Here is a 27,594-nt window from a genome sequence, read left to right on the forward strand (position 1 = left end):
TAGTATCTGTCAAACCACTGAGAATCATAGCCTAGCCAAGCTGACATATAACAATAACCGTTACAGAAGTCATGGTCCAGCATTCTTCATTACCTTGTTAGCTCTTTGATGCATTTAAGCGTATTTTCCACGGATTTTGTAGTTGTTCTCAGTGGGAAGGTTCATCTGAATTACCTACTCCACCATTATTTGCAGCAGAGGTCTCTGATTTAGTTACATTCAGCTCTCTTTACTTCCTTTTTTCTATTTGATTTGGGCATATTTTTCCATTTTTTCCCCAAATCATCTTCACTTGAAAACTCAGTTCATTAATATTCACACATCCTTCTCTAGTATGAACAATTAAGCCTGTATTTTCTCCTGTAAATATAATGTTAGATTCAGCCCACAAGTTTTGAAACAGTGTTTTTATTATTATTTAGTTCTGTTTTTCTAATTTCCATTTTGATTTTTTTTCCTTTGATTCTTGAGTTTCTCCCGTGTAGATTTCTACATTTTTGGATGCATCTTTTATTTGTTTGGACTATTTAAGGATTTATCTTTTTGTTGTTGATTTCTAATCTAAGTTGAGTCAGAGTTATTTTTATATTATTTTTTGGTATCAATTTTTAAAAATCTGTTGAAACTTACTTTATACTTAGCATGTGATCATTTTCAAAAAAGTTCTACATATGCCTAAAAAAATATGTGTTCTTCAATTTGAGATAAAGGTTATAGATATAACTATAGATATAGATGTAAAGCTAGATATAAATATATCCATGAGATCAAGCTCACTAATTTTGATATCCAATTAATCTTTCACTCTACTGATGTTTTGTATGTATGAGATATAAATTACTGAAGAAGTATGTTAAAATGTTTTACTCTATTTTTTAATATGTCAATTTCTTCTTGTGATTCTGATCATTTTTGTTTTATATAATTTTGAATGTGCAATTAAAAATATTATATATGTAAAATGTTATGCATTCATGTTGAATTTAAGATGGTATATATTCTATTAGGTTAAGCATTTTATCATTATATAGGGATTCTCTATCCTTAATCATAGTTTTGCCTTAAAGTTTATTTTCCGTATATTAATATGACTAACCAATTTTCTTTTGGTTAATATTTTCCTGGGATATCTTTTATCCACCTTTCTTTGTAACCTTACTGTCTCCTGATAGTTTAGGTGTGTCTTTCTACAAATAATATGCAGCTGGCTTTAAAAAAAAAAAAAAAAACAATGGTCTCAGTCTTTAAGCTGGCAAGTTTATTTTCTCTATAATTACTATAATTCCTAGTAGACATACATTTATTCTTAACCTCATATTTTCTGCTTTTCATTTCACCATGTGTTACAGGTTGAACTCTGTTCCCCAAAAAGATATGTTGAAGTATTAACCCCTAGTATCTGTGAAAGTGACCTTATTTGGAAATAGTCTGTTTGCAGATGTAGTTAGTTAAGATGAGATCATGCTGGTGTAGAGTGGGCCCTAATCCAATCTCTCTTGTGTCTTTATAAGAAAAGGAGAAGAAACACAGAGATACAGATAAAAGGGGAAAACACCATGTGAAGACTAAGGCATAGATTGGAGTAATGCCTCCACAAGCCAAAGCATGCCAATCATTTGCCAGTCATCACCAGAAGGTAGAAGACAGGTATGAAACAGATGGTTCCTCTAAAGCATCAACCTTGCTAACAGCTTCATTTCAGATTTTTAGCCTTCAGAACTGTGAGAGAATAAATTTCTGTTTCTCTAAGGCACCCAGTTTGTAGTACAATGTTATGGCAGCCCTTGGAAACTAATATACCTCGATATCTATGAGCTTTTAAAAATTTTTTCTTGACTTTTTCATTCTTCCTCTGCCTATGTTTTCAAAATTATAAACTCTATTTCTATTCTCTGTCTGTGTATGTGTGTTCAAATTCAGTTTTATTAAAATTATTCTGCAATTTTGGTACCAGTACAAAGTCTTTGACAGTGACCACTGGATACATTAGACATGAGTTTATTTTGGTTTGGTTTGTGTTTAGACAATTGTACTTTCCTAAATCCCCTATGCTTTGTTTCATTACCAAATGGCAAAATGCTTTAAGTTTGTCTATCCACAACAATCTATTATCCATAGAAAAGGAATTTGTAAAATAAGATTGAAAAAATAAAATCCACAGATTCAAAATATTCTCTTCAAATATTAAGAACATAGAAAGTATATTAAAACGTCTACATTTAGTCCTCCAGGTAGCAAGGCAGGCTATTTGATGTCTGTAGTTTCTTGTTTTTAGTTATTGCTAATTACAGTTCAGAGGCCAAAGTGTTTCCAAAACCTATAAAAACCCTCACCGACATTCTCAGTATGATTCCAACGTGATTAGAGGATAGAATCAGGAGACTAGTTGATTTTGGACTTTAAAATCACAAAGATTTTTTTCTTTCATGGGATTTTTCTTCTGCAGTAGCTCAAGACTATTTGCATACTTACTGCCTTCTAATTAGCATCTGCCCTACAGTAGATCTAAGTACTGGCTTATTTAAGTGTATTACTGGACAGCAAATGAGAGGAGGCCTTCCTGTTCAAGGCAGAAGGTTCAGTGGACCTTAAAGTGAAACCTCACAGTGTCTGGTGCTCCTTAGTTGTTCTCCAGGGAACCTGAAGTTGTAAATGGAGTCCTGATTCCAAATTTGCTATGAAATGTTGTGGTGACTTTGTTTTTATGTCCTGTTCTTTGTCGAAAGGCATGGCGTGTATCAAAAGGTGTACGGTACAGGTGAAGACTCACAGCAGGTTCCGTGTGGCTGATAACTCTCTACTCGATGTAAGCCAATGAAATTGTTGATGTAGGCACACTGGTTTTCCCTCAAGATTCTTTCAGACTTCTTGATCATCTCATTTGACTTTTTGTAAGGCCAGGCAAACGGTGTCTCCTTTAGAGTTCCCTGTAGCATCTTCAGAAAGCAGTGGGAGTCGGTGTGATCATGGATAATGCTGCCATATCCTTAACTCCAACACAGAACCATCAGATTAAATTTTCCATTTCCTTGATCCACAAGATTTTGGGTATATCTGTACTGGTTGAACTTAGCATACACTGCCTACTAGGCGGGGTCACTCTCATAAGCTTCCATGACTGCCTGCACCTCCTCCACATTGACCTCGTCGCCATCGAACAGCTGGTGTAGGATGTGGATCAGATCCACCAGGGTTCGTGGCTTTAGCACCTCCATCGCGCGCAGAGCTGGCGCCGCGCGAGTCTCACTGCTGGGCTGCCGTGAAGGGGCTGAGCTAGCGGAGGAGCCGAGGAACTCTAGCTGCCAGCTAGACAGCTACAGGTGCACACACACAAATCCCCCAGACGCTCGAGTGCCAAAATGTAAAGAATCCCTCACAAAAATATCAAGAACTCCCGGCAGTGTGGCGTATGTGGGGTGGTTATGGTCGTACAGCCCACACTTACCTAGACCAAATGCTATTTCTATTCTTTTGATGATTATCCCAACGTTTTAATATCTTACTATGTTAAAAGTTAACTGAAAATCAATGTAGCACAGTGGTTAATCGCATTAGACTCTATAACCAGGCTGCGTTAGTTGAAATCTTGGCTCCACCATTTAATAGCTATATGACCCTGGGCAAATTACCTTGCCCCTTTGAGCTTAAGTTTTCTCACCTATCAAATGTGCATAACAGTAGTATCTACTTTTTAGGATAAAAGGATAAAATAAGGATAGATATAGAAAAGTAAAATAAGTAGATAGATAGATGTAAAAAACATTAACAATGTTCAATAAATAGATAATATTTTATAATTGCTAGCTATTATTATCAATGTCAATACTCTCTTTCTATTAAATACAAGAACCCTTAGAATGCTTTAGCTTTGATATCCCTCCATGTTTTTTTTCTGTATTTTAGTTTTACATTTTTTAACCTATCAAATTAGTCATTATTTTCTTTATCATTATTTTCTATAATTAATGTTTTTATAACTTAAAGGTTCCTTTGCACAGCATTCATTCTTGTAGCTATCTTTCCTTCTGTGTTCAATTTCATTTTCCCTGAAATAGATCCTTTTAAGCAGTGACTTTCAACTATTTTGACCATGATCCATTGTTATAAATACGTTTTACATCATGATCCCAGTTTACATGCATACATGAAAAATATACATTATACGTGCAAATGCTGGGCCACAACCTAAAGTCTGAAAAAAAGTACTTAAGAGGCTTTTCAAAGGAGATATTTAGCAATAACTCTGTGTTTTCGTTTGTCTGAAAATATAATTTTTTAAAGAATCATTTTTTGGATATGTTCGATTAGCAGAGTATAAAATTTCAAGGTAACAGTTTTTATTCCTTCAACCTTTTCAAGATATTATTTCACCGTCTTCTGCTTCTGTTGTTAATGTTGAAAAATCAGCAGTTGGCATACTTTCTGGCCAATTGTTTATAATATGGCTTTTTCTCTATGGCTGCTTTTAAGGTGTGTTATGGATTAAATTGTGTCCCCCCAGAATATGTGTAGTGAATCCTAAACTCTATATCTGTGGGAGTAATCCCATTTGGAAATAGGATTTTTTTGTTATGTTAATGAGGCCATGTCAGTGAAAAGTGTGTCTTAAGCCAATCACTTCTGAGATATAAAGAGAACAGATTAGGCACAGGAGTAAGGAAACACAGATAGGGGAAGATAAATGCTATGCCGCGTGAAGATCGCAAAGGAACCCGGGAACAGAAACTGAAAAGAGACAAGGACCTTCCCCCAGGGCTGACAGAGAGAGAAATCCTTCCCTTAGAGCTGGTGCCCTGAATTCAAACTTCTAGCCTCCTGAACAATGAGAAAATACATTTCTCTTCTTTAAAACCACCCACTGGTGGTATTCTAGCAGCACTAGATACTAAGATGGAGTCCGTGGTGGTGCAAATGGTTAAGCGCTTTACTACTAACTAAAAGTTTGGCAGTTCAAGCCCACCCAAAGGCACCTCAGGACTCAGGCCTGGTGATTTGCTTCCAAAGTTCACAGCGTTGAAAACCCTATGAAGCAGTTGTACTTTGCACACATGGGGTTGCCATGAGTAGGAATTAACTCCATGGCAACTAACAACAAAAACAACAGATACCTAAGACAGGGAGGATTAAGGGAGGGGTGGTATTAGGAAAGCAAAGACTTTCCTATAAATCCTCACCCAATTTCCACTTATGACACATTGCCTAGAACTGGGTCACATGATCATACCAGCTACAGTGGAGTCTAGAGAGGTAAGATTGTATTTTTTCAGGCTTTATTAGAGGAAAGCAAGATAAAAGTATATTGGAATGGAGTGTTAAGTGAACTACACTATCTTTCTATAAAGATTTTAATCTGTTAGTATCCCATGTCTTTTCCCTCTGTTTTTCCACTTACTTTCTTGTAGTAAATGAGGTAATTTTATTAGCCTAGATACAAGCTAACGTACCATAACAAAAAGACAACAAATCACAGGACTCAAACAAGACAGAACTTTATTTGTAACTAACATAACAGTTCAGAGGCAGGTGAGTGATCCAAGATATGTAACTGGCACTGCTCTTTAAGGTCATCCAGGGACTCAGGTTCCTTCTATGTTATTGTTCCAGCAACCCTAGGGCTTTGTCTTCAACTGTATGATAAAATGGCTCACCAGCACCACATATGAATTCCAGCCTATAAGAAAGGGGAAAAGGAGATAGTTGAAGACAAGCAGTTTCCTTTGACATGGTGGTTGCTTACATCACTGAACTTACACACCACATCATATTCACATGGCCACATATAGCTGCAAGGCAGGCTGGGAAATGTCATCTCTAGCTTGGTAGCCATATGCCTTGCTAAATTTTTTTTTTTTTTTTGGCTGAGGGGCGGGGGCAAGAAGGCTGTTACTATTAGGAAGAAAGAATGAATGGCTACTGTTGTTGTTGTTAGGTGTTGTCCAGACGGTTCTGACTTATAGCGATTCTATGTACAACAGAATGAAACCCTGCCCGGTCCTGCACCATGCTCACAATGGTTGCTATCCTCGAGCCCATCTTTGCAGCCACTGTGTTAAGGTGGCCCTTCCTCTCTTTCACTGACTCTCTACTTTACCAAACATGATGTCCTTCTCCGGGGACTGGTGCCTCCTTATAACATGTCCAAAGTACATGAGACAAAGTCTTGCCATCCTCACTTCTAAGGAGCATTCTGGCTGTACTTCTTCCAAGACAGATTTGTTAGTTCTTCTGGCAGTTCATGGTATATTCAATATTCTTTGCCAACACTATAATTCAATTCATAATTTGTAATAGGGTACCTGTATTTAACAATGTAATACAACTAGTTCAGCTGTTTAATTTTTCCTTTTAATTCTGAGTACAGGCAGTCCCCGGGTTACGAATGTCCAATTTACAACCCTTAGTTATGAACCAACCCCGTAAAGCCTATTATACTAAAAATTCAAGGTATGTACAATGTTTCATAATAACAAATGGGGGTACTTTGAGATGCACATCAAAATATTATTATTACTTTATTATGTTAAAGATATTTTAGTGTTTTTTTAATGTTTTTTATGCATAGAAAGGCATGCTATATACTATATGCTAAGACAAACATTTAACTAACTGACGTTTACATATGAACCGTACCTAACTGTTGTTATTTACTTACAAATTCAACTTAAAGGCAGATTTAGGAGTAGAACTCATCTGTAATCCGGGAACTGCCTGTATACAACAAAGTATAACTGCTGCTTTGTCTCCATTATTATGAAGCATTCTTGGTTCTGTAGTTGATTCCCTACCAACTCCATGTTTACTGTGGTGCAAACTTCATTTAGCTTATTATGAGGGTATTTTCTTTTTCCCAACCTCCAACCAATGCCAGTACCCAGCATATTTGTCCCTTAGCTCTATGTTTGCATTAGCCTTGGAATACTCCATTGGATTTTCTTTTGACTCAAGCATTTTATTCTTCTGCTTGTGGAAAAAAGTCTTGTTATACAGAGGAGGGATAAATACATTTTCCCTTGGAGAAGTGGAGATAATAGAGTCTATCAGATAAAGTGTCATGCCTCTCTCTCCCTTACTTATACCCCTGGAAATTAATTAATTTAAGACTCCCTCATTCCTATCATTAAGTTCTTTCAGCTTTACATTTAAAATAGCTTATGAAAACAACCACTTCTCCCCATCTGCTGACATCACTTTAGTACAAGATATCAGCTTTGGGGTTTATAGCAGGTTCCTAACTGGTGTTTCCACTTCCACTCTTGCCCACTTCAATTCTTTACTTTGTGGCCAGAAAACAGAAATATTATCTCTCCCCCACTTGTGACACTTTTGTGACTTCTTATGAGTATTAGGATAAAGTCCCAAATCTCTGTAAGCCTTCATATGACCCCACCGTAACTCCCTCAGCAGAGTCTCCCTAGGTACGCTAGTTTGCTCAATAGACTTCAACCTGATTGGCTTCCTTTAAGTTCTCGAAAGGCACTCTGTTCTTTCTGCTTTAAGGGCCTTTTCATTGGCCATTCCTTCTGCCTTCAGTGCTATTACCCCAGATCATCATCTTTCTCATGTTTTTTTCTGTGAGTTTTTTCATGGAATCGCTTTTCCATCCTTGTATTTTCAACCTTTCTGTTTGTAGTAGATCTCTTTTAGTAAGAATCTCATTAAGTTTCTCCAATAGTCTAACAAACTTTAGTTTTAAGCTACAGCAAATTTGTGACCAATTTTGTTTTTGCATTTAAATGTATCATTTTATGTTGTTTTTTATTTTTGTTCTAAGTTCTAGGTTTATTTTTCTCTCTTAGCTTCTTTTGGAGTGTCTACTTTTATATTTGCATTTTCCCCCACTAGAATAAAAGTTATGCTTTCAAATTCTACTCTTTTAATGGTTTCTCCAGAAATTAAAGCATGCATACTTATTAAAACACTTTTTAAAGTGTTAAAAAGCAAAGATGTCATCTTGAAGACTAAGATGCACCTGACCCAAGCCACGGTGTTTTCAGTCGCCTCATCTGCACACGAACACTGAACAATGAATAAGAAAGACTGAAGAACGACACCTTTGAATTGTGGTGTTGGTGAAGAATATTTAATATACCATGGACTGCCAAAAGAATGAACAAATCTGCCTTGGAAGACGTACAACCAGAATGTTCCTTAGAAGCAAGGATGGTGAGACTCTCTTACACTTTGGACAAGTTATCAGGAGGGATCAGTCCCTGGAGAAGGATATCATGCTTGGTAAAGTAGAGGGTCAGAGAAAAAGAGGAAGACCCTCAAATATATGGATTGACACAGTGGCTGCAACAATGGGCTCAAGCATAACATTGTGAGGATGGTGCAGGACCGGGCAGTGCTTTGTTCTGTTGTACATAGGGTCGCTATGAGTTGGAATCAACTCAATGGCACCTAACAACAACAACAACACTTTATCAATATCTTTATCCTCACTTAGATAATACAAAGATCTTAGAGCGCTAACTTCTTTTATTCCCATCTCAACTTATATTGATTTTAAGTATTTTAGTTCTAGTATTTTTAACTCCATTAGAAGTGTCATATAGGCAAATTTATACTTACATGCGTACTTAATTTTTTCTCTTCATTTCCTCTTGTATCTCAGACCTTCCAACTGCCTAAAAAATGTCCGTTCTGAGAGTCTTCGGTTGATAAAATCTTAGTTTTTATTGTCTGAAAATATCTTTTTCACTTTCATTCTTGAAAGATATTATTGCTGGGTATGGAATTATAAGTTGACATTTTTGTTAATCTATTGAAGATATTATCAGCATCATCTTGGTTTTATTGTTGCTGATACATCAGTTGTCAGTCTAACTGTTACTCCTTTTGATATTGTCTTTCTCTCTGAAAGCTTTTAGGATTTTATCTTCATCTTAAATTTTCTGCAAAAGAAAATACAGGGGTATATTTAAAATATAGTGATATATTAAGGAGCCCTGGTGGTGCAGTGGTTAAAGTGATTGACTGTTAACTGAAAAGTCCAAAACCACCAGGAGAAAGATGTGGCAGCCTGCTTCCATAGACATTTACAGCCTTGGAAACCCTATGGGGTTGCTATGAGTCGGAATTGACTTGACAGTAGTGGGTTTTATTTCTAAGTGTAGATTTATTTTCATTTATAGTGACTGGGATTTGTTGGACTTCTTGATTTTGTGGATTGATATTATTTTTCAGTTTGAGAAAAACTCTCAGCCCTTAATGCTTCAGATACTGCATCTTCCCAATTCCCTCTCTCCTCCTCATCTGTAACTCCAATTGAATGTAAATTTCAGTCTCTCTCCATAACTCTTAACCTCTCTTTCCTATATTCTCCATCTTCTTGTCTTTACGTGCTACCTTTTGGATAACTTATTTTAACTTACATTTCAATTTTTAAAATTCTTTCTTTATGTATTCTAATTTGTTGTTAAATAGCTAAATTTTAAGTTTCGGTAATTGTTTGCTTCCAAAACTTTTATTTGGTTCTTTTTCCAATCTGTTGAATTACTTTTTACAGTTTCCTATTCCCTGGAGATATTTTCAGCTTTTATTTTATTTTATTAAACATAACAAACATAGTTGTTTTGTAATGTGTATCAGATAATTGCAAAATCTGTAAACTTTGTGGATCTGTTTCCTTTGCTGCTTTTTTTCTGGTTCTTGTTCATTATGCTTTGTTTTCTTGTATGGCTGGTTATGTTTTATTGTGTGATGGTCATTGTAATTGAAAAAAATATTGGCAGAAATAATTTTTATCTAGGATGAAGTCACCTTCTTCCAGAGAGAATCTACGTTTGTTTCTGCCGGGTGCCTGCTTGAACAACCAATTTGAAAGACTACCTGTCTTAGTCACCTAGTGCTGCTATAACAGAAATACCACAAGTGGATGGTTTTAACGAAGAAAAGTTTATTTCCTCACAGTCAAAGTAGGCTAAAAGTCCAAATTCAGGGCATCAGCTCCAGGGGAAGGCTTTTTCTCTCCGTCGGCCTTCTTCTCTTCAGTGTTCCCCCGGACTAGGAGCTTCTCTGCGCAGGGACCCCGGTCCAAATGACGCGCTCTGCTCCCGGCACTGCTTTTTTGATGGTATGAGGTCCCCTGTTTCACTGCTCACTTCTGTCTTTTATATCTCAAGAGATTGCTTCAGGACACAATCCAGTCTTGTAGATCACGTCCTGCCTTACTAACACAACTGCCACCCATCCTCTCTCACTAACATCATAGAGGCAGGTTTACAACATACAGGAAAATCACACAGTACCAGGAATCATGGCCTAGCCAAATTGATACACACATTTTTGGGGGGACATAATCCAACCATGACACTACCGTAAACCAACTTCAGGTCTTTAGGTTTTCCTGACCCACTGAGGTAATGTAAGCCAGCAGAAAAAAAATCTGCGTAAGGACTCTTTTTTACTTTTTCTTCTGATTTGGTCTTTTCCAGAGAATGTTGCCTTTTGAAATCCTGACTCACTGCATGAAGGGTATCCTGTTATATTTTTTATTTGTGTAGCTCTAGGATTGGGTTTCTGTCTCCTCTTGCCCTAAAAGACCATCAAAGTGAAAGTTCAAATTTATCAGGGTTGGCAAGTACTTTCCGGGTAAGTGTTCTGCTTAATTCAATGAGTTCTCATTTCCCCTCCGATTTTGGCTCTTAATGCTTTTTAATTTTTTTTTATTATCCTGCATTTTTATTTGTTGCCAGGAGACAGCTTGGTCCAAATGACCCAACACACCTGTGTCAGAAGCTAGAAGTCTTTGTTCATGTGTCATTGCGCATTTTGTCTGACTCTTTAGTTTGGATAAGCTCCTAATAGTAAACCTTCTGGATGAAAGGGAAAACAGATTGTTAAGGCTTCCTTGCTGTGTTTTCAAGTTTTACTACCTAAGTATGCATCCCAAAGCACAATAGTTTAGTTTTTGAGATGTATGTAAATAAAAAATAAAATATGTAATTTTGGTGTTTGACTTTCTCTCAAAATTCTGACATTCATATATGTTATTGTGCATAATTATGATTCTTGTATTTTCACTTCTGTGTAGCATTCCATTGTATGAGTATCCCACAATTTATTTTTTCATTCTACTATATGTGCTTATTTGCATTGTTTCTAGTTCTGGGCTATTACAAACAATGCTACTATAAACATTCATGTACACATCTCCCGGTGCAAGTGTGTATGCATTTTGGTTGGGTATATTGCTAGGAGAGCAATTTGTTGGTCATGTGATACGCATATCTTCAGCTTTAGTAGATAATGCCAGTCTGTTTTCTAAAATTATTTTAACAATTTATACTCCCACTAGTAAAGTATGAAGAGTTCCTTATTTTCCACATTCTCATCAATTCATAGTATTAACATTTTTTTTTTAATATTAGTCATCTTGGTGGTGTCAAGGTAGCTCTTAGGTTTTTGTATTATTTTGTTCTGTTTTGCATTTCAATGAAAAGTAATGAATTTGAGCACTTTTTCACAAGTTCATTGTCCATTCAGATAGTCTCTTTATTGAAATGGCCGTCACATCTCTTGTCCATTGTTCTACTGGATAAACTGTGTTTTCTTATTAAGTTACAGGAGTTTTTTATATTCTCTGTATTTGAGCCCTTTGTTGGTTCTGTAATTGGAAAAGTATTCTGCCAGTCTGTGGCTTGCCTCTTCACTCTTTAATGTGCTGTTAGATAAACAGAATTTCTTAATTTTCATAAAGTTCAGTGTATCAGTCCTTTCCTTTAAGCATGGTACTTTTTATATCTTGTTAATAATTCTTTCTCCACTTCAAGTTGTTGATAATATTATTTTAAATTATCTTTAAAAGTTTTATTATTTTGTCATTCCCTTTGGAATTGACTTATTTGTACAGTGTAAGACAGGGATAATTTTTAATTTTTTTCCATGTGCACACCCACGTGTCTCAGAACCTTTTATAGAAAAGACTATCCTTTATCCATTGATCTGCAATACAAATTTTGTCCTAAGTGCCAGATATGTGAGTGTCTGTTTATGAGTCTTCTTGTTCTACTAGTCTATTTCTCCATCCAAGAGCCAATAACAGTGTCTTTTTGGCAGTGGCTTTATAATAAGTCTTTATATCCAACTGAGCAAGGTCTCCCACTTTGCTTTTCTTCTATTTTGGGGCATTTATTTTTTTGTAGAAATTTGAGGATCACATTGTCAAGGTCCACATACATTCATAAATACACACACACATACACACAGTTGGAATTTTTATTGAGAATGCATTGTATCTATAATCTGGGAATAGTCGATATCCTACAATATTGAATTTTATGAATCATGAATATGATTTCCCTACATTTATTTAGATCTTCTTTAATTTCTCTTTTAACCTATATTTTATCGTTTTCTACATAGAGAACTTGCATATTTTTAAAGACTTACTTCTAGGTTCCTGATACTTTTATGCTATTTCAAAGGTATTTAATTTTTTGTTTGTGCTGGTATATAGAAATACAGTTGATTTTTATATATTAACTGTATCCAGAAATCTTGCTAGATTCATAGATTGAACTTGCTAAACTCCGTAGATTTTTGGGAATTTTCCACATACACAACTATGTTGGCTATGAATAATAACAGATTTCTTCCTTTATTTCCAAATATACATTTCACTGTATAATTCATATCTTTCTCTTACCTTTTTGTAATGGTTAGAACTTCTGGTACAATACAGACAATAGTGAGTTTTTCAGGAATCCTTGTCTCGTACAAAGTCTCAAAGGAAAGGCATTTAATATTTTGTCATTAAGAATGATTTCCGAAGGTTTTTGAGGCTACCTTTATCAGAGTAAGGAAATTCATTTCCTTTTTTTTTATTGTGCTTTAAGTGAAAGTTTACAGTTCAAGTTAGTTTCTCATACAAAAATTTATACATACATTATTACATGACCCTAGTTGCACTCCATATACTGTGACAGCACACTCCTCCTTTCAACCCCAGATTTCCCATGTACATTCAACCAGCTCCTGTCCCTTTTTGCTTTCTCATCTCACCTCCTCACAGGAACTACCCATTTAGTCTCATGTATCTACCTGAGCTAAGAAGCACACCCTTCACAAGTGTCTTAGTCATCTAGTGCTACTCTAATAGGAATACCACAAGTGGATGGCTTTAACAAAGATAAATTTATTCTCTCACAGTCGAGTAGACTACAAGTCCAAATTCAGGGCATCAGCTCCAAGGGAAGGCTTCAAGTCTAAATTCCAGGCATCAGCTCCAGGGGAAGGCTTTCTCTGTCGGCTCTGGAGGAAGGTCCATGTCATCAATCTTCCTTTGGTCTGGGAGCTTCTCTGTGCAGGAACCTTAGGTCCAAAGTAGGCACTCTGCTTCCCACACTGTTTTCTTGGTGGTATGAGGTTCCCAATTCTCAGCTTGCTTCCCTTTCCTTTTATCTCTTGTAAAGTAAAAGTTGGTGCAGGCCACACCCTAGGGAAACGCCCTTTACATTGGATCAGGGATGTGACCTGGGTAAGGGTGGTGTTACAATCCCACCCTAATCCTCTTTAACATAAAATTACAATCACAAAATGGAGACCAAGCACACAATTCTAGGAATCATGGCCCATCAAATTGATACACACATTTTTTGGGGGACATAATTCAAACCATGACAACGAGTATCGTTTTGTCTTATAGTCCAGCCTAATCTATGTCTGAAGAGTTGGCTTTGGGAATGATTTCAGTGCTGGGCTAACAGATAGTTTGGGGGCCATGTCTTCCGGAGTCCCTCCAGTCTCAATCAGACCATTAAGTCTGGTCTAAAGAGTTCTGCACCCCACTTTTCTCCAGTTCCATCAGGGACTCTCTGTTTTATTCTCTGTGAGGGTGGTCATTGGTGGTAGCTGGGCACCATCTAGTTCTTCTGGCCTCAAGCTGATGGAGTCTCTGGTTTATGTGGCCCTTTCTTGTCCCTTGGGCTAGTATTTTCCTTGCGTCTTTGGTGTTCTTCATTCTCCTTTGCTCCAGGTGGGTTAGGACCAATTGATAAGTCTTAAATGGCCACTTACTAGCTTTTAAGACCCGAGACACAACTCACCAAAATGGAATGTAAAACATTTTCAAAATAAACTTTCTCATGCCAGTTGACCTAGGTGTCCTCCAAAAGCATGGTCCCCAGACCCCCGTCCCTGCTACTCTGTCCCTGGAAGTGTTTGGAAGTATTCAGGAAACTTCTTAGCTTTTGGTTTACTCCCTGTTTTTGGGTGCATAATTATTTATTAGAGTTATGTCCTCCTGGTGTATTGACACTTTAATCATTATATAGTATCCTTCCTTATCCTTTGTGGTGGATTTTACTTTAGAGTCTATTTTGTCAGAGATTAATATTGCCACTCCTGCTCTTTTTGAGTGTTGTTTGCTTGATATATTTTTTCCATCTTTTGAGTTTTAGATTGTTTGTGTCTTTAAGGTGTATCTCTTGTAGGCAGCATATAGACGGATCGTGGTTTTATTTAATCTGTTCTACCCCTCCCTGTCTCTTTATTGGTGCATTTAGTCCATTTACATTCAGCATAATTATTGATAGGTGTGAGTTTTGTGCTGTCATTTTGATGTCATTTTTGTTGTTTGTTGACAGTCTTTGTTCCACTTAATTTTCTGTGCTGAGTTGTTTTTCTTTATGTATTTTCTTTTCATCTTTTTCATTGTTGTTGATTTTGTGTTTGCTGAGTCTTTATGTTTTTCTTGTTTTTTATTTTGATTTGTAGGATAGTTAGTTTCCTCTATGGTTACCTTAAAATTTTACCCCTATTTTTCTAAGTTTAAACCAATCTTTTATTTCTTCATATTGTCTTGACTTCCTCTCCATATGAAAGATCTATAACTACAATTTTTAGTCCCTATCTTTTGTTTTAATGTTGTTCTAATGTTGTCATCTTTACATATTGACATCTCTGCTTCTCTTTTACAGTGTTTTAGCTTTGATTTACTTTCGTGACTTCCCTATCTGGGCTGATATCTGGTTGCTCTGTCCTGTGTTCTAGTCTTGGGTTGTTATCTGATGTTATTGATTTTCTAACCGGAAGACTCCTTTTAGTATTTCTTGAAATTTTGGTTTGGTTTTTGAAAATTTCCTAAACTTCTGTTTATCTGGAAGTGACCTAATTTTGCCATCATATTTGAGAGATAGTTTTGCTGGATATATAATTCTTGGCCTGCAATTTTTTTTTCCTTCAAGGCTTTACATATGTCATCCCATTGCCTTCTTGCCTGCATGGTTTCTGCTGAGTAGTTTGAGCTTAGTCTTATTGACTCTTCTTTGTAGATGGTTTTTCATTTTTCCCTAGCTGCTCTTAGAATTCTCTTTATCTTTCATTTTGGCAAGTTTGGGATCTATCTTATGTGGGGATGAATGAGCATCTTGGATAGATATCCTTCAACAATTCTCTCAGTATTTTCTGATATCCACCCCTGTTCTGGTACTCCAATCACTCATAGGTTATTCCTCCTGATAGGGTCCCACATAATTCTTAGGGTTTCTTCATTTTTTTAAATTCTTTTATCTGATTTTTCCTCATATAAGTTGATGTCAAGTGATTTATCTTCAATCTCACTACTTCTGACTTTCATTGCCTCAATTCTGCTCCTATGACTTTCTATTGAGTTGTCTAATTCTGAAATTTTATTATTAATCCTCTGAGTTTCTCTTTGCTGTCTCTCTATGATTCTTGCAACCTGTTAAATTTGTCATTATGCTCTTCTCTAATCTTCTTAATTTCCTCTATTTCTTTGTCTGTGTGTTCCTTGAGTTATTCTACATTTTGCATAATCTCCTTCCTGATCTCTCGAAGAGTTCTGCATATTAATCTTTTGTATTCTATCTCTGGTAATTCCAAGAAGTTCTTTCCTCCAGAAGATTTCTTGATTCTTTATTTTGGGAGCTTCCGGAAACCATCATGGTCTGCTTCTTTATGTGATTTATTATTGACTGTTGTCTCTGAGCCATCAATAAGTTATTATATTCATTTATTTTATGTTTGCTTACTGTGTCCTAGCTTCTTGTTTTGTTTTGATATGTCCAAATGGCTTCTCATGTGAACTAGTTTGATTACTGGCATCTTTAAAGCACTAACATCCTGTCATCTGGTGGTTAGATCTGTTACTAGATATGTTAGTCCAGGTGTCCATTTACTTTTCTTCTATGGATTCAGCTCAGGTGTCCAGGTAGTCAGTCACCAAGTGAGTGGTGCAGGTTCTCACCTACAGTCCTACACGGGTAGGGGTGATTGGAGTAGGCGCATGTATCTGGCTGCAGTAGGGTGTCATGCACAGAGCAAGGCATGGGGTGATGGCTGCCCCTGAGTGTCTGGGAGGAAAGGATGTCCCTGTTCCCTAGAGTGCATAGGTGGGTTGGTTTTGCAGCCAGACTATGGGCACCCAATGCCGTTGGCTGTAAGGACTGGGAGGCACCAGTTATTCTTGGACCCCTGTCACGGGTGGCTAGGTGGTATGGGTGAAGCCACCAGTCCTCAGGCCCCTGCTGTGGTTAGGTGAGGACCCTGCTTAATGGGCAGAGTGGTGTCAAATGTCATGAACCTACCACTTCACCACATAGTTGATACAGTTGAAGTTAGGCTTCAGGTATATACCCTGCTTTACTGTGCTAATGAGGGCCTAGGCTGTTGAAATGGGACCACACAGGTCTATGCAAGGGTGAAAGGCATTCAAAGTCCATGGGCCCCTTATGCCTGTGCCTAGGCAAAGGAGCTGTGCCTGCCCCGAGTTCCTGGGTTAGGGGAGCTGGCAGATTATTTTTTCCATTTGTTGATTTGTTTCCTCTCCAAGGCTGGGAGAATGGCTGAGGGCATGTGACAGGAACTACTTCTGGCCCAGGGGATGCAGCTGTCCCTGAAGCCAGCCTGACACCTGGTGCAGAGCAGGGAGGAGGCAGGCAAATGTAAGAGAGCCTTTTCCCAAATGGGGTGTTTTTTGATCTGCACTGTGGGTTAGTTGCACGTACTTATCTTTTGCTGATTGAGCACCACTTCACTGGTTCTGGAGGCTAGAGTAGACACTGCTGCTTGGTCTCTCCCAACGTGGAAAACTCATCCCAAGGGTCACTGCTTGCCTCACCAAGCATGCCAGCTGATCCGGCCTGCAGGGTGCCAGTTCCCACTGGATCTGGTCTGGTAACTCCTCGCTGCTTCTGAACCATCTTTCCCCCCCTCTGCCACTCAGTCCAATTCCTCAGCTTTGCTTTTGATGTTCAGGGCTCCTAGATTGTCATATACAATTGATTCACTTGGTTTTTGGGTCTTTGTTGTAGGAGGGACCACAGGAAGCGTCTGACTACTCTGCCATCTTGGCCCTTCCTCTCTCATTTCTTTTTTGAATTGCTAAAGTTGTTATTACAAATAGTAGTTGAATTTTTGTTAAACGCTGTTTCTGCATCTATTGAAATATTCATATGATTTTCCTCTCTTAATATGTTAATGTGGTGAAGTACATTTATTGATTTTTCTAATGTTAAACCAGCCTTCCATTCTTGAAATAAACCCAACTTATAGTGATTAATATCTTTTTTTATTTTGCTAGATTGGGTTTGCTAATAGTTTTGAAAAGATGTTTGTATCTATATTCATGAGTAAGACTGTCCTTTCATTTTTCTTTCTTATGTTTTGCGAAGGAAGTAACGTTAATAGAAACTAGTTTAAAGGCTATCATTGCTCTAGATATTCCACATTCTACTTGGATGGAACCTTACCAGCAAAGCATTGTTTATCTGGACAGAATTATATTGACCCTTTTCCCGTATAATTACTTTTACTGGTTTGTGTTTTGGTGAGTTGTCATTAATCTCTCATAAATAAAAACTCTTTGAAGTACTCTACTGTGTTTGTGATAAGAATTATGTCAAAAAAATGGTTCACTGTGTTAGTTCCTAGTCTCTTTTTGAGGACCCTCAGGAGAAATTTCTCCCTTACCTTAACACCAGAGTGGTGTTGCTTTTTCTGAGTCTTCTATTTACTTTTACTAAGGGTCACAGTGAGTTCTGTAAGTTAGTTTTTATCAAGTTTACGCTTTAAATTTCTCTTAGCCAATGACTAAATAGAATGCATTTTTAGTATTTTATCCTAAGTAAATAATTCTAAATATTGAATATTGAAAAATATTTGGCACAAAGCTATTTATTATAGTCTTATAAATATATTAAAGAAATAAAATTCCCAATCTCTTAAGAATGATTCAATTATGGACCAGAATATGATAAAATATTGTGCTTCCTTTTAAAAAAGAGCATTGAAAGATGTGCCAGTATGAAAAAGCAGTGAACAAAACTGCACTGCATATTCAGAAAGGTCTCAAATGTGTAAAAATGTGTATAGAAAAAACACTAGAGGGAAACTAGCCTGCATATTATTTATAGTTGCTTGGAGGTAATAGATTTCTGGGTGATTTTCTTCTTTTTATTACTCTTATAATCAGAATATAAACTTTACTTTTTTTTTTTTTTAAGTAGAGTTCAATGTTGTATTCATGGGCATAACTAGAACAGGCACAAAGAGAGAAGATTTTACGCCACTGGATCAAAGAGAAGTGAAGGCAGAGGAAGTGCAGTACCATGGACAGCTCACCAGATGTGTAGCTATTCTGGCTGTGTGAGAAACAGCTTTCATCTGAGAACGTGAAATATATGCAGTTGGCTATAACTAATTAAAACAACCTTATTATTAAAGTGTTCTTACCAATTTTGCCAGTTTTTTCCCTTGGAGTTGTGGAATCAACCTCAGATATTCTTTGTTTTCTTTGAAAAAGAGAGCCACTTACAGTAAAGGTCAGTGGCAGGGAGATTAAACCAAAGGAAGAAATTGGTAAACATGAAACAGTATCTCAGAGACAATAATTGTTTCAGGAATTTATCCAACTTGCTTTAGTCCAAACATAGGGTTCTAATTTTTTGTCTTTAACCAATGGCTATTCTAGATGCCATTCGTTCATCTGCTTGACTCCTGAATGTAGATGATCTTCTTAGAATATTATTCATAATTCAATAGCTAGCTATTTTCTTTCTTTCCTTCTCTCTCTTGCTTATTTTATAGTTACTTTCCTCCCCTTGAGGTCATTTTGTGGTAAAAATACTGATAAAGCAGAGGAAGCTGAACTTTTTATGAATTTGAATGGAACTTCCCTGACGATGGTGTTATGTACAATCATGCTAAAAGGGGCCAAGATAAGCAAGAATGAGGTTTTATATTAATCAGAGTTTTAAAAGACTGAAAACCTTTTGGAAACCAGAGGCCAATTTGGATAGTTTCTCCTTTTAAAACAACCTTTTATTAAAGCGTTCTTATCTATTTTCCAGTTTTTTGGCAAATAAGTGAGTTAATCATAATAAACAAAGGAGAAACATTCAGGATATCTTTATATATACATATACATATATATATATATATATAAAAGACAAAAAGGAGCCTAGGTTCTTGTTCCATCTTTGATCCATGATACCATCCCTGGACTGCTTACTTCCGAACTTCTCATTAGTTTTGAGCAAATAAACCTAGAATTTGTTAGGACACTTTAGAGGGTTTCTGTAACTTACATATAAATGCATTCTTCTTGAGAATTTGGGGTAGCCATTACTGTTGACTATTGCTCTTTCTTAAACACTGTATGAACTGGATTCATTAAGTGCTTAAACCAAACCTGTTGCTGTCAAGTTGATTCCAACTCATAGCGACCCTGTAGGACAGAGTAGAGCTTCCCCATAGGGTTTCCAAGGAGGGGCTGGTGGATTCAAACTGCTGACCTTTTGGTTAGCAGCTGAGCTCTTAACCACTGCACCATCAGGGCTCCAATTAAGTGCTTAGTATTTATTTATTAGGTACTTTCTATATGCTAGGCACTGTGCTAGACTACAGGGATACAAAGAAGGAGGTTTTGAGATTTCTAAAGTGAACCTGCATTGCCTCTTTAACTTTTGGGAGACTGTAATGGTGTTAATGAGAGAGTCAAGTATTCCTATGCTTTACAAATTCTGAAAGAAAGAAAAATCTGTCTTGGAAGAAGTACAGCCAGAATGCTCCTTAGAAACAAGGATGGCAAGACTATGTCTCACATACTTTGGACATGTTATCAGGAGGGATCAGTCCCTGGAGAAGGACATTGTGCTTCTTAAAGTAGAGGGTCAGTGAAAAAAGAGGAAGACCCTCAACAAGATGGATTGACACAGTGGCTGAAACAATGGGCTCAAACATAAGAACGAGTGTGAGGATGGCTCAGGACCAGGCAGTGTTTCGTTCTGTTGTACACAGGGTCACTATGAGTCAGAACTGACTGTGCTGCACCTAACAACAACAGCAGCGTCTTACCAGTCTTCATAGGATTGCAGAGCAACAGCAGAGTACTGTGAGCATGAGATTCATTTTAAAGAGCAGATACTGACTCTACTCACAATTATTTCTTGGTCTAAAAACAGGGAATTAATATAATGTAGTGTTTAGTAGTGTGGACTCTGGAGTCGGGGTAAGGGGTTCAAATTCTAGTTCTATCACATACTAATCATAAGACCTTGAATCAGTAATCTGACCAACTAAAACTCAGTTTCTTAATCCGTAGAATGGAAATAACAATAGTACCTAACTTATATAGCTGTTGTGGAGATTAAGTGATCTAATGTACATAAACCACTCAACAGAGTCCCTGACACAGAGTGCTTAAAAATGTGAGGTATTATTATTATTATTTTAAAAGAAACACACAAAAAATAGCTATTGCCTAAATGCATTAGGAGATGAGATGAATCACAGATTGTGCTGAAGGATGGGGGAACAGATGGGGTGGATCAGGGAAGACTTCATGGAACAGCTGTTCTTTAGTAGCTGATGTTGGGCCAATTTGAAGTCAGTTTCCCCTTAAATGACCATCAACATCAGGGATCTAAACAAAAACCTGTTTAGCCACATTCTAGTCTGGCCATGAACCAAGTTTTTGGCTACAGTGAGTGATGCATGTCCTGGGGAACTGAAGAACAACCCTCAGACTCATGATCTCTTGGCCTGAGACATCTGGCATGAGTATCAGAGGAATCACAGGGCCTGCTGCCAGGTGTCTAGGTTTTGTACTCCCTGAGCATGTTCATTTGAAATATGAGCAATACACTCTCTCTTCAAAAAACCAAAGGTCCTTAACTGGAACTGCTCCATCATTCACACTCCCTCAGGGATCCTTATTCTTGTAATTTAAGAAGCTGCCCATAGAGGATTTATATTTATTAACTCTGGTAGTGTGTAGGGGAGGATTTTATGCCTAAATCTTAATTATACATACATAATCATTGGGCCATTTTCTCATTAAACTCAGTTAAGTCTAAACAAATCCATATTCCTTTGGTGTTTAGCACTCTTAACTTTTAATGAAGTCCCTCAGGCTTTCTGGTCAAATTAAACAAAGGGAAAAGTGTAAAACTTTTCAACAGTGATTCATGAAACTCATTATAATTAATTGTGTAATTTTCTTCATTTAGCAGCATATTCTAAGATAATCATTTCTAAGGGCTGTCCACTTTGTCTCTTTTCAGACCAGGCTATCCCAGGTTGAGGGAAGGAGATGTCTGGAAATGATTCTCCCCTCTTTCTGTGCTCCTTTCATCTACCTTCCCTCTCTCATCCATAAGCATGGGGAAGGAGGGTTCCAGGTGATTCCCTGAGTTATACCCTTAAGGAACAGAGGAGATACTGTGCCTCATGAACAAGACATGGGTGGGGCCAAACATAGTGTTAGATTATTAGTTGTAAAGCAAGACTCAAAGGATAATGATGAATGGATAGGTGCCAATGTGAAGTGAGGTTTCTGGAGGTTCTCAATCTTGTCACGTTTAATATTTTTATGAATACAGTGACAAAAATGGCATAACCGTGGAAAAACTCAAAATTAAAAAAATATCCCAACAGACTGTTATGATAGACTTAAATCTTACAGGATAAAAACAATAGGAAAAATGTAAAATCCTTCATTTGGGTCTCTCAACCCAACTGCACATTTGAAAACAAATCAAGGAATTTAAGTGGTTGCTGGTTTGATATGTCAGTGGTGCTGTCTTAGTCATCTAGTGCTGCTATAGCAGAAATACCACATGTGGATAGTTTTAACTAACAGAAGTTTATTTCCCCACAGCCAAAGTAGACTAAAAGTCCAAATTCAGGGCGTCAGCTCCAGGGGAAGGCTTCTTCTCTCTGTTGACCTCCTTCTCTTTGGTGTTCCCCCAGACTAGGAGCTTCTCTGCTCGGGGACCCTGGTCCAAAGGACGCGCTGTGCTCCCAGCACTGCTTTCTTGATGGTATGAGGTCCGCCTCTTCTCTCTGCTCAGTTCTCTCTTTTATATCTCAAGAGATTTCCTCAGGACACAATCCAATCTTGTAGACTGAGTCCTGCCTCACTAACACAGCGGCCGCCTCATTAACATCATAGAGGCAGGATTTACAACATATAGGAAAATCACACAATACTGGGAATCATGGCCCAGCCAAACTGATACACACATTTTTGGGGGGACATTCAATCCATGACAGTGCCAAAATGTTAATATAATTTTAGAGTTGATTAATAGAAGCGTAATGCCCAGAATGAAGGATTACTCTGCTGTACACTGGTTATTCAACATCTGGAGTGTGTTCAACGCTAGGCACCACATCCTGAGAAGAATGTTAACAAACACAAGTCAAACAAAAGGACAAAGATAATGAAGGGCATAAAACAAACAAACAAACAAACCATCATTTAAGGAATAATTGGGTTCTTGGCCTACAGAGAATTCCAGGCTATTCCTCTATCTCTTTACCAGTTAGGTTGCCTTTGGCTTCAAGAAACAAAATGCATGACTTGGGCCAAAGAGGTTTATTTTTCTTACATAACAAGAAGTCTAGAGGTAGGAGGTTGTAGGGTTCCTTCAGCAGTTCAACCACACCAGAGCTCTGAGATGTCTTCTCCGCAATTCTTTGATTCCTTCTCCAATGGCTTCAAGATGGCTGCAGCATCTCCAAGCACAAAAAAGCCCTTGAACAACTATACACAAAAGCAGAAATGGAGAGGCAAGGTTTCTCTACATTCTTCATCAAGGAGAAAAATTGTTCTAGAATTCCTATTTATGTCTCAATGCCAAAATTCGGTCTATCTCAAATACAAAGCTTTGGCACTTGATTCATCAATGTAATTCCAAATTTATGAAAACTTCAATGTCAAAACACCCTCGCATCCCAATTTCTTGATCTCTTCTTTCTTTCAGCCACTATATTCCTGACCGCTTCTTATACCTTATCACTCTCCATCTCTGAAATACTAAGTCCCCGTGACTATAGTCTTATAGTCTGGTGTCTTTCTAGTTATCTCACTCTCTTAACACCATTATGTCTATGGTCTGATAATGATATTCAATCACTTTGCCTTTGCCTTCTTGTCCTGAATTTAATAATCCCTTCCAATTTTTACTTCCACCTCTATTCAGCTGAGGCACTCACTGTATCATTATTAACTCTCTTTTTTTTAGCATTCTCACCTCTCTTGCCTCATAGTCTTCCTGTGACATCACCCAACATGGATTAATTCAACCATCTGTCCCTTTTACTCGTATTTGGACTGATGGTGAACATTACACAGACATGCAGATTGTGCCATTTCAGAACTGTGGTGTCAATTCTTCACTCCACTGCTTGGCAATTCTCTTACACACCAGAAGTCAGCCTTTTCTCCTATTTTCAGTGGCTATTCAAATTCTTCACTTCTCTCCTCAGCCCAAACACTACATTTATTTCCTATCTCTTGGCACATGATCTTGTTTCCACTTCACAGAAAAAATAAGAACATTTTGTGTACTGAAATAACAGTAATTATTAAAACATATTTTTTATAAGATAATGAATCTATAAAAGTCTTAATTTTTGAGGCTCTTGGAAAAAAAGAAAACAAACAAAATATTTATCTTCACTTATAGATGTGTACAGAAACCCTGGTGGCATAGTGGTGAAAAGCTATGGCTGCTAACCAAAAGGCTGGCAGTTCGAATCTACCAGGCGCTTCTTGGAAACCCTGTGGGGCAGTTCTACTCTGTCCTATAGGGTCACTATGAGTCGGAATCAACTCAACGGCAAAGGGTTTTTTTTTTTTTTTTTTTTTATAGATGTGTGCAATTTATCATGAAATGTATAAAAAATAAGAAGGATCGTTAAATAAGTAGAGGGATGGATAGATGAATAGATGTGTGTTAAAGCAAGTACCATAAAATGTTCTTGGTAGAATCTAGGTGGTAGGTATGCTATGTTCATTGTAAAAATTATTTCAACTTTTCTATACGTTTGGAAATTTTCATAATAAAATATTGGAAACCAATTTATATCTTTAGAAATCAGAGAGAGCCGTTTGAATATTGTTATCTAGGGGCAACCAATTATCAACTAACATGGCAAAGCAGATTGTAGGTTACATTTAAAGGCCACAGCAGTCATCTCTGAAGTAGGTTATTAGGAAAGTCTCCTTTTTTATAGGGCACGATGGAAGGTCACCTTTTATTAGTTAGTTAGTTGGAATTGTAACAGAAAAGAGAACAGAATGGTTACAAATTAAAAATATTAATACAAATCCCTACTATGAACAATTTTTATTTTAAAGTTTTCTTCCCCCAATTTTATCTTAAATTTTTTTCCTGACTGTATTGTTTAGAATTCCACTTTATTTCTTGCCTGCATCAACAGCTCTTTCCTCCCTCTTGTCTTCTCAGGATTTCTTTCTTAAGAGGCTGCTAATTCGAGGGGCCACATTCTCAAAGTTACTCCCAGGAATTCCATTTGTTAGAGCTGGATGAAAGAGAGCAGACTTCAAGAAAACAAAAGTCTTACAAATAAAAATAAGAAAATAGGATTTTAACAAATGAAATGGGGGGTAAATAATATTCTACCTCATCAGAAGGGTCAGATCTGGGAGCAATGAAGAAGAAAAGAGTTTTCTGGGAGAGTGTTGGAGGAAGGAATAAGATGAAGATAGAAAAATAAGACTACAGATCTAGAATGATCATTAAGCCGCCTTAAATTATTTTGGAAGTAAGAGAGCATATATAAATAGTTGACCTTCAAATTTGTCTTTCCTCATGAGGGTCTATGATTCTATATTGTACTCTGACTGTGAGGTCAGCCAGACATCAGAAGTCCTAGACCATACTCAGAAAATGGTCAGGAAGGGCCCAAACAACAGCAACTTCCCACAGGTGAACTTTTCCTATCCATAGGTAAACTTTTTGAGAAACAGAATAATTAACCACAAGACCAAACTCCTCTAAGTTGTAGTCCTTGGGTTTTCTTTTCTCCTGCCTTGTTATGTAGGACCCCTGGTAGTACAGTGGTTAAGAGATTGGCTGCTAACCAGAAAGTCAGTAGTTCAAATCCACCAGTCTCTCCTTGGAAACCTTATGGGGCAGTTCTACTCTGTCCTATGGGGTTGAAATCAACTTGATGGCAACAGATTTTTTTGTTTATTTGTTTTTTGTTTTTTGCCTTTGTGTATATAGGTATCTTCTCATTCATTTACTCTCTTTATGTCCATACCCTACCACATTCTCCTCCTTGCATAGTCAACTGCTCTAGTATGTTTAGTAAGTATCCTTTGGTTTGCATTTGTTTGTGCCAAATCCTTTACGTAAACGTTGCTGTTGTTGTTAGGTGCCATCAAGTATGTTTCGACTCATGGCAATCCCATGTGACAGAATAGAACTGCTCCACAGGGTTTCCTAGGCTGTAATCTTTATGGGAGCAGATCACAAGGTCTTGCAAATCGCCAAACATTTGGTTAGCCGCCAAGCGCTTAACCATTGCACCACCAAGGCTTGTTGATGTTGCTGTATTACATATTAAATATGATATATAATAAATACATGATACAGTACAGTACAATATAATAAATACATATGTGTGGGTATATATATACATAAGGAATTCTGGTGGCACAGTGGTTAAAGCACTCAGCTGCCAACCAAAATGTTGGTGGTTTGAACCCACCAGCCGCTCTGTGGAGAAAGATGTGGCGGTCTGCTTCCATAAAGATTACAGCCTCGGAAACCCTATGGGGCAGTTCTACTCTGTCCTGTAGGGTGGCTATGAGTCAGAATTCGACTGAATGGCAGTGGGATTTTTTTTTTCTTTGATACACACACACACACATATATATATACATTATACAGAGTAGAATTGCCCCATAGGGTTTCCAAGCAGCGACTGGCGGATTCACACTGCCAACCTTTTGGTTAGCATCCGATATCTTAACCATTGCACCACCGGGACTCCTTATTCTATATATATGGAAACCCTGGTGGCGTAGAGGTCAAGCGCTACAGCTGCTAATCAAAAAGGACGGCAGTTCGAATCCACCAGGCCCTTCTTGGAAACTCTATGGGGGAAGTTCTATTCTGTCCTGTACGGTCGCTATGGGTTGGAATCGGCTTGAAGACAATGGGTTTTGTTTTTGATTATACATATATATATGTTTCACACTTCACTCAGACTGTTTTAAGATTATATATATAGAAGAACTTTCTTCTAACTTCTGCTGAGTACTCCACTCCCTGAGTATTAAAAACAGCCTGTGGTGCAGATATTTCTCATGGCATACTGTGGTCACTTTCCTGAAGAGTCTTTTTTGAAGCACCTTCATCATTTCACCCATCGCCAAGAATACAGGCTCCCAGGGCTCCTTTTTCAGGATCTATCCTCTTTATAACTGAGCTGCACCATCCCCAGGATGCAGGGGTTCAGACTCTTTCATAGTTAAAACCATGCAACAGTACAGCCTCTTACTTAGGGCCCAGTAAAGTGTTACCTTCATTCTGGGGGTACTCCTTTTGAAAACTAAATGAAAGTTATGAACCTTCTCCCCATATATACCCATTTTCACATATGCACAAAATTTTGCCTTTAATTTCAGAGGGTTCATTAACCTCTGAACTCCATCTATGTATGTCTCAAGGTTTAACAATCTCTGTTCTAGGACAATTTGCAAGTGTTCAAGAGGTGAAAATGCAAATTAAATTGCAGATAAAGTTGTTTAGAAAAATCAGAGATAATTTCTGGTTCTTTTAGAGAATGCTGTCCAGGAGGATTTTATCTTAAAAATAACTAAAGAAATGTTCAGATATGTCATGCATAAACTCATTTAGTAGTCATGGCAGGGCACACAAGTGAGACCTCAAGGCATTCATTTAGCTTGGAGAACCAGTATTAACAATAACAATGTTAGTTTAAATGTTAGAGTCTAAATCTTTAGACTCCAGGCTTTTACCTTTAACAAGTGATCTCGGGGAGGAGACTTGGCCACCCCTAGAACTCAGAGAAGGACCCCTGTAGCCAGGGTCTAAAGTCAGTTGTGGCAAGCAGAGTCTCAGCAGGCTTCTCAGTCTTTAGACAGAGTCACAGAGACCTTTTGCTTCTCTCTTCTTCTCCAAAAACGAGCAGAAAACCATGGGTGCTGTCGTGTTCAATTATATTTGATATGCTTTATTGCCAGATAAGGACATGGTTGTGTAACATATTTATGTTTTATTAATTTATATTATGCTTTATTGCCAATGGTGGTGCAGTGGTTAAGAGCTCACCTGCTAACCAAAAGGT

General features: G+C 37.4%; 1 pseudogene; it reads right to left on the reverse strand.

The window, feature by feature from the left end:
- Positions 1-2,620: 2,620 nt before the first annotated feature.
- Positions 2,621-27,594, reverse strand: part of LOC101358458 (cysteine dioxygenase type 1 pseudogene) — a 182,388-nt pseudogene continuing 157,414 nt past the window's right edge.

The sequence above is a fragment of the Trichechus manatus genome, unplaced genomic scaffold (assembly GCF_000243295.1).
Source record: "Trichechus manatus latirostris isolate Lorelei unplaced genomic scaffold, TriManLat1.0 scaffold00297, whole genome shotgun sequence".
Classification (NCBI taxonomy): domain Eukaryota; kingdom Metazoa; phylum Chordata; class Mammalia; order Sirenia; family Trichechidae; genus Trichechus; species Trichechus manatus.